At 44.6% G+C, this 13,444-nt stretch overlaps 2 protein-coding genes across 2 annotated transcripts in view; one reads left to right on the top strand and one right to left on the bottom strand.

The window, feature by feature from the left end:
- The window catches only part of Pgk (phosphoglycerate kinase), a 33,053-nt gene extending 27,252 nt beyond the window's left edge, over positions 1–5,801 (top strand). The window contains exon 9 of the mRNA XM_068346549.1: positions 5,197–5,801. The gene's annotated coding sequence lies outside the window, so the exon portion shown is untranslated. The remainder of the gene's footprint in view (positions 1–5,196) is intronic.
- The window catches only part of LOC137616640 (excitatory amino acid transporter-like), a 153,907-nt gene that overhangs the window by 137,400 nt on the left and 3,063 nt on the right, over positions 1–13,444 (bottom strand). The gene's annotated exons all lie outside the window — the stretch shown is intronic.

Genomic DNA, 13,444 nt, shown 5'->3' with positions numbered 1-13,444 from the left:
GCTGGAAGAAAGAAAGGTGCAAAGTTGCTCCCTTTTCTTAAGAACTCCTGACACAAACATTGAAGCAAGCTCGCCAGACCCATCCCGAATTGCTTTATCCATGCAGGACATTAAAAGCATGGCCGAGTCCTTGTCCGCAGGGGAGGTCTTCTTGCTTAGGGCCCCCAGGCACCAGTCTAGAAAATTGAACATCTCAAAGGCACGAAATACACCCTTTAGGAAGTGGTCTAAATCGGAGAAGGTCCAGCAAACCTTAGAGCGCCTCATTGCAGATCTACGAGGAGAGTCGACCAAACTTGAGAAGTCAGCCTGGGCAGAGGCAGGGACTCCCAAGCCTGGTTCCTCTCCTGTGGCATACCATACGCCTGCCTTAGAAGTGAGCTTAGTCGGTGGGAACATAAAGGAAGTCTTCCCTAGTTGCTGTTTAGACTGCAACCACTCCCCTAATATTCTTAAAGCTCTCTTAGATGACCTAGCAAAGACGAGCTTAGTATAAGTTGACTTAACAGGTTGCATGCCCAGCGAAAACTCAGATGGAGGAGAGCGGGGGGTAGCAGAAACAAAATGGTCCGGGTATACCTCTCTGAAAAGAGCCAGGACCTTACGAAAGTCAATGGGTAGAGGAGAAGACTTGGGTTCTTCCACGTCTGATGAGGGATCCAGGTGCGCAGCTTCCTCCTCAGAAACCTCATCACCAGAGTGTAGCGAAGTGAGAGGTAATGTAACAGTGGTATGCTGAACAGCAGAATCTGAACAAGCGGGTGCATAAACGCTTGTGGTTTCATCCTCAAGTCTCTGTTGTTGAGATAAAACCTGAGGTTCAGGCTGCAAAGACTGGTCAGGAAGAGTAGAGGAAGGTAGGCGCATGGGTTGAGGTGGCCGACTCCTAGCATGAGTTTCTTGTCTCAAGAGTTGCGCTTGCTGTAAGGGTAGCGGATGCGCAGTAGCAGGTTCCTGAGGAACGAGTTGAGGTTCCTGAGGTGTGAGCTGCGAGAGTTGAGGTAGCGGCTGCGCAGAACGCAGTTCTTGTCTCGCGAGTTGAGGTTCCTGAGGTGCTAGCCTAAGGAGTTGAGGCTCTCGCCTTGAGGAGGGTTGAGGTCGCTGCAGCGAGTGCTGAGGTGGCTGCCTCATGGATGGAAGAGGTTGTCGTACCTCAAGAGATTGTTGCCTCGCTGGTGGAACCGCAAGCGGAAGCGGAGGAAGTAAGGCATAAGACTCCTGCTCCCATTGCTGAGGTTGCCTTAAGGAAGGCGGAGGTTGCTGCACACCGCTGGTAACTGGCAACTCAGTACGCGGTAAGGTATCCTGAGGAACCTCAACTTCGTACGCCTGGCAGACTGGACTGCGGTGAGGCGGAGCGATCGCAGGAGGAGGTGTAACCTTCTCAGCCTGACACTCACGCATTAAGACCGCAAGCTGTGACTGCATGGACTGCAGCAAAGTCATCTTGGGGTCGACAGACGCTAAGGTCTGCTGAGGCAAAGCCTTAACAGAAGATGAGGTCTGTTGCGGCATCACCTTACCTCTCTTAGGAGGTGTGCAGTCACCTGATGACTGCGGAGAGTCAGAGCTAATCCAATGACTGCAACCAGGTTGTAGAACCCTTGAGGTCTGGACTTTGCGTTTGAGAGGTCTTGAGACCTGAGTCCAGCGTTTTCTCCCTGACATTTCTTCTGCAGACGAGTAAAAGACGGGCTCAATCGTCTGCGGGTGGGAGTGACGGTCTCTGTTAGACACGCCCGCAACCACCGAGGATACTTCCGTGCGCCGATCAAGGCCTGCCGAACCCTTTTGCCCTTCGACATTGCTTCTCCCCTGGGCTTGGGAGCTTGCAAGAGGTCCCGGACTGGGAGGACGACTGGCACGCACAGAAGTACCCTCACGCACCACACTGACACTAACACTAGCACTTGGCACTGCACTGACACTAGCACTTGGCACAGCACTGGCACTCTCAACTCCCACTGCACTTTTGACCTTAAGTTCTTTGACTTCTGCCATAAGAGACTTATGGTCACTAACCACCGATTCCACTTTGTCACCTAAAGCCTGAATGGCACGCAAAACATCGGACATATCAGGTTGAGCACAAATAGAAGGTTCGGGGGTAGCCACTACAGGGGGAGGAAAAGGTTGAGGATCATGAGGTGAGGAAAAAAGTGAAGAGCGAGAAGAACTCCTCCTAACTCTCTCTCTCTCTAACTTGGTTGAATATTTCAGGAATCGAACAAATTCAAGTTCCGAAAGACCGGCGCATTCCTCACATCGATCTTCCAACTGACAGGGTCTTTCCCTACAGTCAGAACAAGCGGTGTGAGGATCAACCGAGGCCTTCGGAACACGCCTATTACAAGACCTACATCGTCTATGGGGTGGGGCTTGTGAAAGGTCAGACATCTTGAATCAAAGAGTTAGTCAAGGGGGATTCCAAATCAAGCAAAAAGATCGTTAACCATTAATCAAAACCAAATAAAAGCTATCTAAGCTAATTAGAAAAGTTTCCAGTATAGCGAAAGCTGAAATTTTAGAGAAATACTTCACCAAAAACCGTGAACAATACTCCAAAATCATAAGCGTATCCCAGAATGTCTTGCCGGAAGCACGACAGAGGAAAAAGTGAGGTGGTGTCAACAAGAAGTACTGCAGTACCTGGCCACAGGTGGCGCTGGTGAGTACACCCCCTTCTAGTATAGTGATAGCTGGCGTATCCCTCCCGTAGAATTCTGTCGGGCAACGGAGTTGACAGCTACATGATTATCGGGTAAGTTTAATATTGAAAACTTCAATTTCATTTACATTAGTTTTTTTTAGAAAATATATCTCAAATCAGTTCTCCCTCCTCTTCTACTCTGGATAAGCTGGTTGATTAGTGAGACTTGCTTCAGAGGATAAGCCAAGGTATCAGTTTAGAATTGCAAATTTGGACACTTCATTATTTGTGGATGTGTTAATGTCAGGTGTAGAGGGAATTTGGGAAATCAATATCAATCAGGGAATCTGATCTCAAGTAAACTCGCCCTGAATTACCTGGAGCTGTTAGCAATATGAAGAGCATCAAGTTAAGAGGTTCTATTCACAGAGAAGGTGGTCACCCTTCTTTCATACAACTCTACAATATTTTGTTATGTAACGCCCTGTATTGTTGTTAGTTCACCTCACATAGTTCACTGTCAGCATTAGTTAAGTGTCTTTCCAGTATTCTTTTAGCACCTAGCTGCTCTTGCTTTATATTCATCTACTTTACCTCCATTTTTGCTTCTTTTCTATTTAACTGTCCAACCTCTTCTAACTTTTACCGTATAGTGTAACTGTAGGGTATGACCCTAGATGCACTTAGGTGCTGAATGGCCTCACAGGCCTCAGTGCAGGGCTATTTAGCCTAAATTCATAGTCAATCCATTTTATGTAAGGAGATAATGAGAGGCACACTCTCACAGGAGCTGTTTCTCACAGTGCAAGATCTCCTGCAATGAACAAAATCCAAAAGTATTGTACTTCTCTCCCAATTTGTTCTGGGGACCCTTTATATTTTAACACACCAACTGAATAAATTAAATTTGATGGTTCTGACTGAACGATCCCTTCAACATTTGGTGTGTCAAGAGCTGTGGAAGTTTAATGGTCAGGTACCACATCTCGCAATAAACTGCTTTCAGTGTATTGGTCTCAATTCCAGATCTTCTAGCTAGATCTCATGATTTATGTAAGGTCCAATCTGGACATGTATATATATACTTGATGCAATCATCAACGAATATTTAGTATAGAGCAATGTCAGGTTGATTGGTAACTTCATACTGACCTCTCAGGGAATGGTTCCCAGATTTGTGAACCGTTTCTCATACAGGCACCTCTCGCATATGTCAAGGAATGCCTCATTGTCACCACTTATATCACAAAGGCAAATATATTTGCATGCTTCAGAAAACTGCTTTGAAGAGACTGCCATCGCCTCAGTAGAAAGGTTTCTAAACCCTCTAGGTTATCAATTTTAGCATCTTGGAGGCCTTCTACCAATAGGCTATACCAGCTACAATGGTTCAGCTAATCTTTATCCTTATGCCCGCCCTTCTTCTTGCTGTGTCAGCTATCACACTTGTCAAGGACAGTTGATTTAAGAAAAAAAAATGACTTCAAAGGTCAATTTTTTTCTTAAATCAATGAATAGCGATGAATTCCGGGAAAGTATTTAATAAACTTTACTTAAAAAAAAAATGAGGTTATCTAGTTTCTTCTTTTTAGACCCTTGGTGGACAGTGGTTTGGTTGATTATTGACCTGTATCTTTAGTGGCCAGATGATTGAAATCCTTTGAAGTAGAAGTTATTTTTAGCAATAAAAATATTAAGTTATGGAATACATCCATAAGCATGGTTAAAATATAGGTTATTGACTTTAGAAACTTAAACTGTGATGGGAAAAATGGTAGAATTAAGAAGGGACAGTATAATGGTCTCCTCCAACCAAATTTGAACAGTAAGTGGAGTGCATTGAGGTCATCTGGGTGAGCTCATCTGAAAGAAGTTTGTGTGCTGAAAGATGAATTTCGTAAATGTGTTCACTTTCTGTATTTATCATAATTTTAGATTTTTTTCTCTATTGACTGAGGTCTATGCTTTTATAATATTTTCATCTATTACCATAATTGACAGGTACTGCATTCCACAAAATCATTCCATGGTTTTTTTGGAAACGCATGTTTTATTTAAATATTTTACTGATTTGTAATGCAATTTATGCCTGGGTTGGTAATGTTCATTTCCTACTGATATGTAAACATTGTCATGTGGCAATTAAATCTATTATTAAGTGAACAGTTAGTTCCTGTTAGGCAAGCTATCAAGTTGTTGCTCCTAATTTTTTCATCCAAGAGCAAATGCAGTTTTATGCATAGTCTAAATCAATTAAGAAAATTATCAGAACCCTGAACACATTTAAATTGCCTGATTGAATGAAAAATAGGCAACACCCATTTGTCCCAGCCTTAAGAGTAGTGTCCTGACTAATTGATCAGGTTAAGCTACTAGATAATAAGAATAAAAACAGTTATAATTGTCTTAACGATATTTAGGAGGGAAACCCTCTTGTATAAATATCTCGTTAAAGGTGGTGGTTGCATCAACAGGTTTTTGTGGAGGTGCAAGATTTTAATTTGTTGTTCAGGAGGATATCTTAATCACATTTACTAATTTTTCAGGTAAGACTCTTCCAGGAGTAGCTGCACTCTCCAATGCTTAGAGAAGCCTTCAGGCAATGCCCATCTGTTACATATGCTTGTTGACTACTTTGGTGAACTGTTTTAGATATTCCAGTGCAAAAGTATTTCCCTGTACCATAGATATCTCTTGACCAATTGTTTAAGTTTTGTATTGTATTTTTCAGTAATTATTTTAATTTTTATTTTAGTTAGGAAAATGTAAAGTTCACTGCATAGGTAATGTAAAAAGTCCTGGCAAATTAAGTTATACTGTAATCAATAACATGCAGTTCCTGTCATAAAATTTCAATAGTGTGTTGTTGATGCTTAAGCGTTGTGTAGAATTTCATGGTCCTCAAGTCAGGTAAATCTACCACATCTAGAAATGTATCATTACTAAAGTTATAGCTACTAAAACGGAATTGAATATAGTTTTTATGTAATCAATGACTGGAAGAGGTAGCAGTGTAATATTGGAGGAAACAATATTGACAACTTTAAGAAGCTGGTCTGTATGTTGTATTTTTCATTGTATCGTTTTTTTATTTCATGTTTCGATGACATTTTTGTCAGGTGCTTGCATCAAAGAATAAAATTTAATTTATTGGTGGCTTATTTTTTCAAAACTGTCCTTCCATTCGCTTTTGTTGGTGATGAAGCTAGGGTAATAGTTTACTACATAAGTTAAAAGTAGAATTCAAGTTGAGCATGTAATTCTCATCCATCATTAAATCTACTAAAGTTCATTACTGGTTCTCCTTATTGGTATGCTACACTCCCCCGTTTTGTTCTCCCTGGACATATAAAGATGTTGCCACCTCAGGTGGTGTCCCTAGTGAACTTGTAGCTGACTTTGTTGTAGTCGGTCATTTTACCTTGATCAGTGACAGTGAAGACAATCACACGTGCTCTCCTGTTTTGAGCCTTAGTTTCAGTTAGGTTTGTTTAGGATTTTTTCTTGTGCAAAATAGCAAGGTATGTCTACAAGATTTTTCAACATCATATACTGTGCACCATCTGCTTAGACAAAGCGTACTCAACAGAAGACTATTGCTATGAATGTAGGGAAATACACACCTGAGATACAGGTATATCTAATCTATGCTTAGTCCAGAAATAGGAAAGAAAAAAAACAGCAAAATGTAGGAAACAAATTAAGGAGTAGAAAGGTCAAATAAATCCTAAAGTCCACTAATATGTTATTTTTATTAATAAAATAAATTTTTGAATATACTTACCCGATAATCATGTAGCTGTCAACTCCGTTGCCCGACAGAATTCTATGGAGGGATACGCCAGCTATCACAATACTAGAAGGGGGTGTATTTACCAGCGCCACCTGTGGCCAGGTACTCAAGTACTTCTTGTTGACACCTCCTCAATTATTCCTCGGTCCACTGGTTCTCTATGGGGAGGAAGGGAGGGTCGATTAAATCATGATTATCGGGTAAGTATATTCAAAAATTTATTTTATTAATAAAAATAACATTTTTCAATATTAAACTTACCCGATAATCATGTAGCTGATTCACACCCAGGGGGGTGGGTGAAAACCAGTGTACAAGATTAAAGGATAGCTAAGTATCCCATATTTCATATAATCAGTTATCCACAATAACAATGAAATAATAAGTACCTGGTAAGGAAGTCGACTTGAACCGTTACTCTGCCTTTAATAAGATCGTCTTCCTTACTGAGCGCAGCGTTCCTCTTGGGAGGCTGAATCAACTCAAAGGTGCTAAAGTATACAGGGCTGCAACCCATACTAAAGGACCTCATCACAACCTTTAACCTTGGCGCTTCTCAAGAAAGAATTGACCACCCGCCAAATCAACAAGGATGTGGAAGGCTTCTTAGCCGACCGTACAACCCATAAAAAGTATTCAAGAGAAAGGTTAAAAAAGTTATGGGATTATGGGAATGTAGTGGCTGAGCCCTCGCCTACTACTGCATTCGTTGCTACGAATGGACCCAGGGTGTAGCAGTACTCGTAAAGAGACTGGACATCTTTGAGATAGAATGATGCGAACACTGACTTGTTTCTCCAATAGGTTGCATCCATAACACTCTGCAGAGAACGGTTCTGTTTGAAGGCCACTGAAGTAGCCACAGCTCTCACTTCATGTGTCCTTACCTTCAGCAAAGCAAGGTCTTCTTCCTTCAGATGAGAATTTGCTTCTCTAATCAGAAGCCTGATGTAGTAAGAAACTGAGTTCTTAGACATTGGTAGAGAAGGCTTCTTGATAGCACACCATAAGGCTTCTGATTGTCCTCGTAATGGTTTTGACCTTCTTAGATAGTACTTAAGAGCTCTAACTGGGCAAAGTACTCTCTCCAGTTCGTTCCCCACCATGTTGGACAGGCTTGGGATCTCGAACGACTTAGGCCAAGGACGGGAAGGAAGCTCGTTTTTAGCCAAAAAACCGAGCTGCAAGGAACATGTAGCCGTTTCAGATGTGAAACCTATGTTCCTGCTGAAGGCGTGGATCTCACTTACTCTTTTACCTGTTGCTAAGCACACGAGGAAAAGAGTTTTTAATGTGAGGTCCTTAAAAGAGGCTGATTGGAGCGGTTCAAATCCTGATGACATTAGGAACCTTAGGACCACGTCTAGATTCCAGCCTGGAGTGGACAACCGACGTTCCTTTGAGGTCTCAAAAGACCTAAGGAGGTCCTGTAGATCTTTGTTGGAGGAAAGATCCAAGCCTCTGTGGCGGAAAACCGCTGCCAACAAACTTCTGTAACCCTTGATCGTAGGAGCTGATAGGGATCTTACGTTCCTTAGATGTAACAGGAAGTCAGCAATCTGGGTTACATTGGTACTAGTTGAGGAAAACTGCATTGGCCTTGCACCAGCTTCGGAAGACTTCCCATTAAGACTGATAGACTCTGAGAGTGGATGTCGTCCTTGCTCTGGCAATCGCTCTGGCTGCCTCCTTCGAAAAGCCTCTAGCTCTTGAGAGTCTTTCGATAGTCTGAAGGCAGTCAGACGAAGAGCGTGGAGGTTGGGTGTACCTTCTTTACGTGAGGTTGACGCAGAAGGTCCACTCTAGGAGGAAGAGTCCTGGGAACGTCGACCAGCCATTGCAGTACCTCAGTGAACCATTCTCTCGCGGGCCAGAGGGGAGCAACCAACGTCAGCCGTGTCCCTTTGTGAGAGGCGAACTTCTGAAGTACCCTGTTGACAATCTTGAACGGCGGGAATGCATACAGGTTGAGATGGGACCAATCCAGCAGAAAGGCATCCACGCGAACTGCTGCTGGGTCTGGAATCGGAGAACAATACAAGAGGAGCCTCTTGGTCATCGAGGTAGCGAATAGATCTATGGTTGGCTGACCCCACAGGGCCCAAAGTCTGCTGCAAACATTCTTGTGAAGGGTCCACTCTGTGGGGAAGACCTGACCCTTCCGGCTGAGGCGATCTGCCATGACATTCATATCGCCCTGAATGAGCCTCGTTACCAGCGTGAGCTTTCGATCTTTTGACCAAATGAGGAGGTCCCTTGCGATCTCGAACAACTTCCTCGAATGAGTCCCTCCCTGCTTGGAGATGTAAGCCAAGGCTGTGGTGTAGTCGGAGTTCACCTCCACCACCTTGTTAAGCTGGAGGGACTTGAAGTTTATCAAGGCCAAATGAACTGCCAACAACTCCTTGCAATAGATGTGAAGTGTCCTTTGCTCCTGATTCCATGTTCCCGAGCATTCCTGTCCGTCCAGTGTCGCACCCCAGCCCGTGTCCGATGCGTCCGAGAAGAGACGGTGGTCGGAGGTCTGAACAGCCAAAGGTAGACCTTCCTTGAGAAGAATGCTGTTCTTCCACCACGTTAGAGTAGACCTCATCTCTTCGGAAACAGGAACTGAGCCCGTCTCTAGCGTCATGTCCTTTATCCAGTGAGCAGCTAGATGATACTGAAGGGGGCGGAGGTGGAGTCTCCCTAACTCGATGAACAGGGCCAGCGATGAAAGTGTCCCTGTTAGACTCATCCACTGCCTGACTAAGGATCGGTTCCTTCTCAGCATGCTCTGGATGCATTCTAGGGCTTGGAAGATCCTTGGGGCCGACGGACAAGTCCGAAAAGCTCGACTCTAAAGATCCATACCCAAGGAGACAATGGTCTGGGATGGAACGAGCTGAGACTCCTCAAAATTGACCAGGAGGCCCAGTTCCTTGGTCAGATCCATAGTCCATTTGAAAATCTCCAGACAGCGACGACTTGAGGGAGCTCTTAAAAGCCAGTCGTCTGACGGAGCCGGACACAAGATCATGATACTGCTGCACAGTCTGTAAACTGTCAATCATGGGCAAGCGAGGAAGTACAGTGACAACCCGAATCTGTCTAGACTGTCTGGGTCGTACAGACAACTCCTTAACGGGTTGCTGAGGTTGCCGCACTGCGTCACAACAAGTCCCTTCTGTTGGTTGTTGAACGTCTTCCCCGTGACACATTGACTCCGTAAACAAAAAATCCTCTAACAAGGACTAAGCTTGGACTGCATGTCATGCAACACAGCTCAAGGTCTATGGGAGCAGGTGTGGTAACAGACGGGATTAGCGGCTGAAGTGTAACCATTACCTTCCCTGTAAGCATGTTATGCTTAAATAAAAGTCCATAAGAGGTTATGCAGCTAAAGGCTCCCTCCAAATGACAGAGTCCTCAAGGGAATATCAGAAGGAGGGAGAAAAGAACTTTCTCATCTACAGGGACCTTATCCTAGAAAAGCTAAGTTCTCTGAGTGAGGGTTCACTGGTGCAAAGCAGCAGACTAGAAGGCAACGTTATGAAACTGCTTGACAGTCTAGTGAGTTGGCAACAACCCAAGATGTGTTGAGAAGCATGCGGTAAGGTATGCAGAGCATGATGTATGCAGAGTATGCTGTATGCAGAGCATGCTGTATGTAGAGCATGTTGTATGCAGAGCATGCTGAATGCAGAGCATGCTGTATGCAGAGCATGTTGTATGCAGAGCATGCTGAATGCAGAGCATGCTGAATGCTGAGCATGTAGTAAGCAGAGCCTGCTGTAAGCAGAGCCTGCTGAAAGGAAAGCAGAGCGTGTGCATGGCGTTTAACATTTCTCAGAAATTCCATGACCAGTGCTAGAGTGCTTTATGCATGCTTGCATGGGGTTTAAACCATGGTATGCTGAACAGCAGAGTCAGAACGAGCTGGAACAACAATAGTGTGGTTTCCTCTTCAAGACTCCGATGAGGGAACACCTGAGGCTCAGTCTGCAAAGGCTGAATAAAAGACAAGCAGAAGGAAGGCGCATGGGTGGAGGAGGCTGACTCCTAGCATGAGTGGTTGAACCCAAGGGTTGCGCTTGCTGAGCGGTTGGCGGAAGCGGAGTAGCAAGTTCCAGTTCCTGTGGTGTGAGCGGAGCGCGATGAGGAAGAGGCTGCGCAGAACAAGGTAAATGTCTCGCAAGCTGAGGCTCCTGAGGCGCAAGGCTAAGGTGTTGTGGTGCTTGCCTTATGGAGGGTTGAGCTCGCTGCAGCAAGAGCTGAGGAAACTGACTCATGGACGGGAGAGGTTGTTGTACCTCAACCGAGTGTTGCATCACTGGTGGAGCAGCAAGTGGAGGCGGAGGAAGAGAGGTATAATCCTCCTGATCCCAATGTAAAGGTTGCCTTAAGAAAGGCGGAGGCTGAACACCACAGGGAACAGCAACTCAGCACGTGTCTCAACATCGTACGCCTGGCAGGTGGAACTGCTGGCAGGTGGTACTGCGATCAGGCGGAGCGAGTGTAGGTGGAGGGAGTGTAGGCGGAGGCGGAGGAGCAACACTCTCAGCCCGACACTCACGCATCAAGTCCGAAAGCTGTGCTTGCATGGACTGTAGTAGAGTCCACAACATCATACGCCTGGCAGATGGTACTGTGATCAGGCGGAGCGAGTGTAGGAGGAGGGAGTGTAGGCGGAGGCGGAGGAGCAACACTCTCAGCCCGACACTCACTCATCAAGTCCGAAAGCTGTGCTTGCATGGACTGTAGTAGAGTCCACAACATCGTACGCCTGGCAGATGGTACTGTGATCAGGCGGAGCGAGTGTAGGAGGAGGGAGTGTAGGCGGAGGCGGAGGAGCAACACTCTCAGCCCGACACTCACTCATCAAGTCCGAAAGCTGTGCTTGCATGGACTGTAGTAGAGTTCACAACATCGTACGCCTGGCAGATGGTGCTGCGACCAGGCGGAGCAGGTGCAGGCTGGGCGAGCACAGGCGGAGCAGGTGCAGGCTGGGCGAGCACAGGCGGAGCGAGAACAGGTGGAGGGAGTGTAGGCGGAGGAGGAGGTGCAACACTCTCAGCCCGACACACGCATCAAGACCGAAAGTTGTGACTGTATGGACTGCAGTAGAGTTAACTTGGGGTCGGCAGACACTAAGTTCTGCTGAGGTAAAGCCTTAACAGCAGAGATCTGTTGTGGCAGAACCTTACTCCTCTTAGGCGGAGTGTAATCAACTGATGACTGTATTCGGGTTGTGAACTTTAACTTCGTACGTCTGGCATAGGTCTGGACTTAACGTTTAAGAAGTCTTGAGACCTGAGACCAGCGTTACTCTGCCTTTATTTTCTCCCCTAATCTCTTCTGCAGACGAGCAAAATAAGGGCTCAATCGTCTGCGGGTGGGAGTGACGGTCTCGGTAAGACACGCCCACAACCACCGAGAATACTTCTGTGCGTCGATCAAGGCCTGCTGAACCCTTATGCCCTTCGACATTGCTTCTCCCCTGGGCTTGGGAGCTTGCAAGAGGTCCCGGACTGGGAGGACGACTGGGCGCGCACAAAAGTACCCTCACGCACTAATCACTTATCACTTTGATTTCTGTTTGCACTTATTTCACTGAACTCGAAACTTTAAGTGGTTTGTACCTGAAATACGCAATTCTATCCTTTCTCAAAGTTAGTAATTGCGAAAACAGAATTACAATGTAACAGAAAAATCTAATGAAAGATAATTCAGTGGTAGGAAAGAGACTAAACACTAGATCACTCTAGAAACGTTTAGTTTCTTCCCCTAAAGAGACTAGGGAGAAGAGCAAAAAACGATAACGACGTTACTCGTACGCCTGGCAGGCTTGAATGAAACGTTTATCCTCTTTCTCCCTCCGTCTCTATCTCTCTCTCTCTCTCTCTCTCTCTTGACTTAGAACCTGAGAGAAGAGCCCAATCATATATATCGTTAAAACATATTATTGTAAAAGGAAAAAAACTGAAAAGTTCCTTTATTAGGATCAAAACCATTAAGTTAAGAAAGAATGAACAAAACGCTAGACACGGTTACTCTTACTGCAACGTGAAACCGTGAACATTCTTTCTCTATCGTAACGATAGAGTGCAAGTTGAACGTTCTGAACGTCAACAACTGCAGAGACAAAACAAAACGTTAGTTCAGCTTTGAAAACAGTACGAGACTGTCAAAGAAAATCTTTCAAACTCTGTGGCGGAAATAGCATAATATGTTAACAGGTAAAACCGAAATGACGGGCTCAAAGTTTATTAACTTCGGTAAAAGACCGCCTACTATTAGGAAGGTCGAATATAAACAAATATAAAAATTAATTTAATGAGTTTATAATAAAAGGAAGTTAATCGAAGAGGCCTATAAGAGGCGGAGAGATATAAAATAAATCTATAACTTTTGTTAAGCAAAATTAAGAAAGAGAGTCTATACTCTCTTAGACACCAACACTTCCGTCTAAGGGAAGGGTCGGCCATTGAAAAGTGAACGAGAGTTCATACTCTCTCGTCACCAAAATTAATCAAATTAATTCCAAAAGCTAACTAAGCTAATATAGAAGTTTCCAGTAAAGCGACAGCCGAAATCAAAGAGAAATACTTCACCAAAGTCGTGAAAATACTCCAAGAACATAAGCGTATCCCAGAACGTCTTGCCGGAAGCACGACAGAGGAATAATTGAGGAGGTGTCAACAAGAAGTACTTGAGTACCTGGCCACAGGTGGCGCTGGTAAATACACCCCCTTCTAGTATTGTGATAGCTGGCGTATCCCTCCATAGAATTCTGTCGGGCAACGGAGTTGACAGCTACATGATTATCGGGTAAGTTTAATATTGAAAAATCACAGTTATAGAGCTAAGTAGGAGTGGGAGCATGCTTTTTCTTTTCCAAATTGGTAGTTTTAACTCCAGAGGAGATGCAGCTTACATTTACAAGTTTACGGTTACAAACATATAAAAGGCCATTACAATTATAAATATACAAAAAGGACGAGATATGAATAACAAATGAC

The sequence above is a fragment of the Palaemon carinicauda genome, chromosome 22, assembly GCF_036898095.1.
Source record: "Palaemon carinicauda isolate YSFRI2023 chromosome 22, ASM3689809v2, whole genome shotgun sequence".
Classification (NCBI taxonomy): domain Eukaryota; kingdom Metazoa; phylum Arthropoda; class Malacostraca; order Decapoda; family Palaemonidae; genus Palaemon; species Palaemon carinicauda.
The sequence above is the reverse complement of the archived record's forward strand: the minus strand, read 5'-3'. Positions and strand labels throughout refer to the sequence as shown.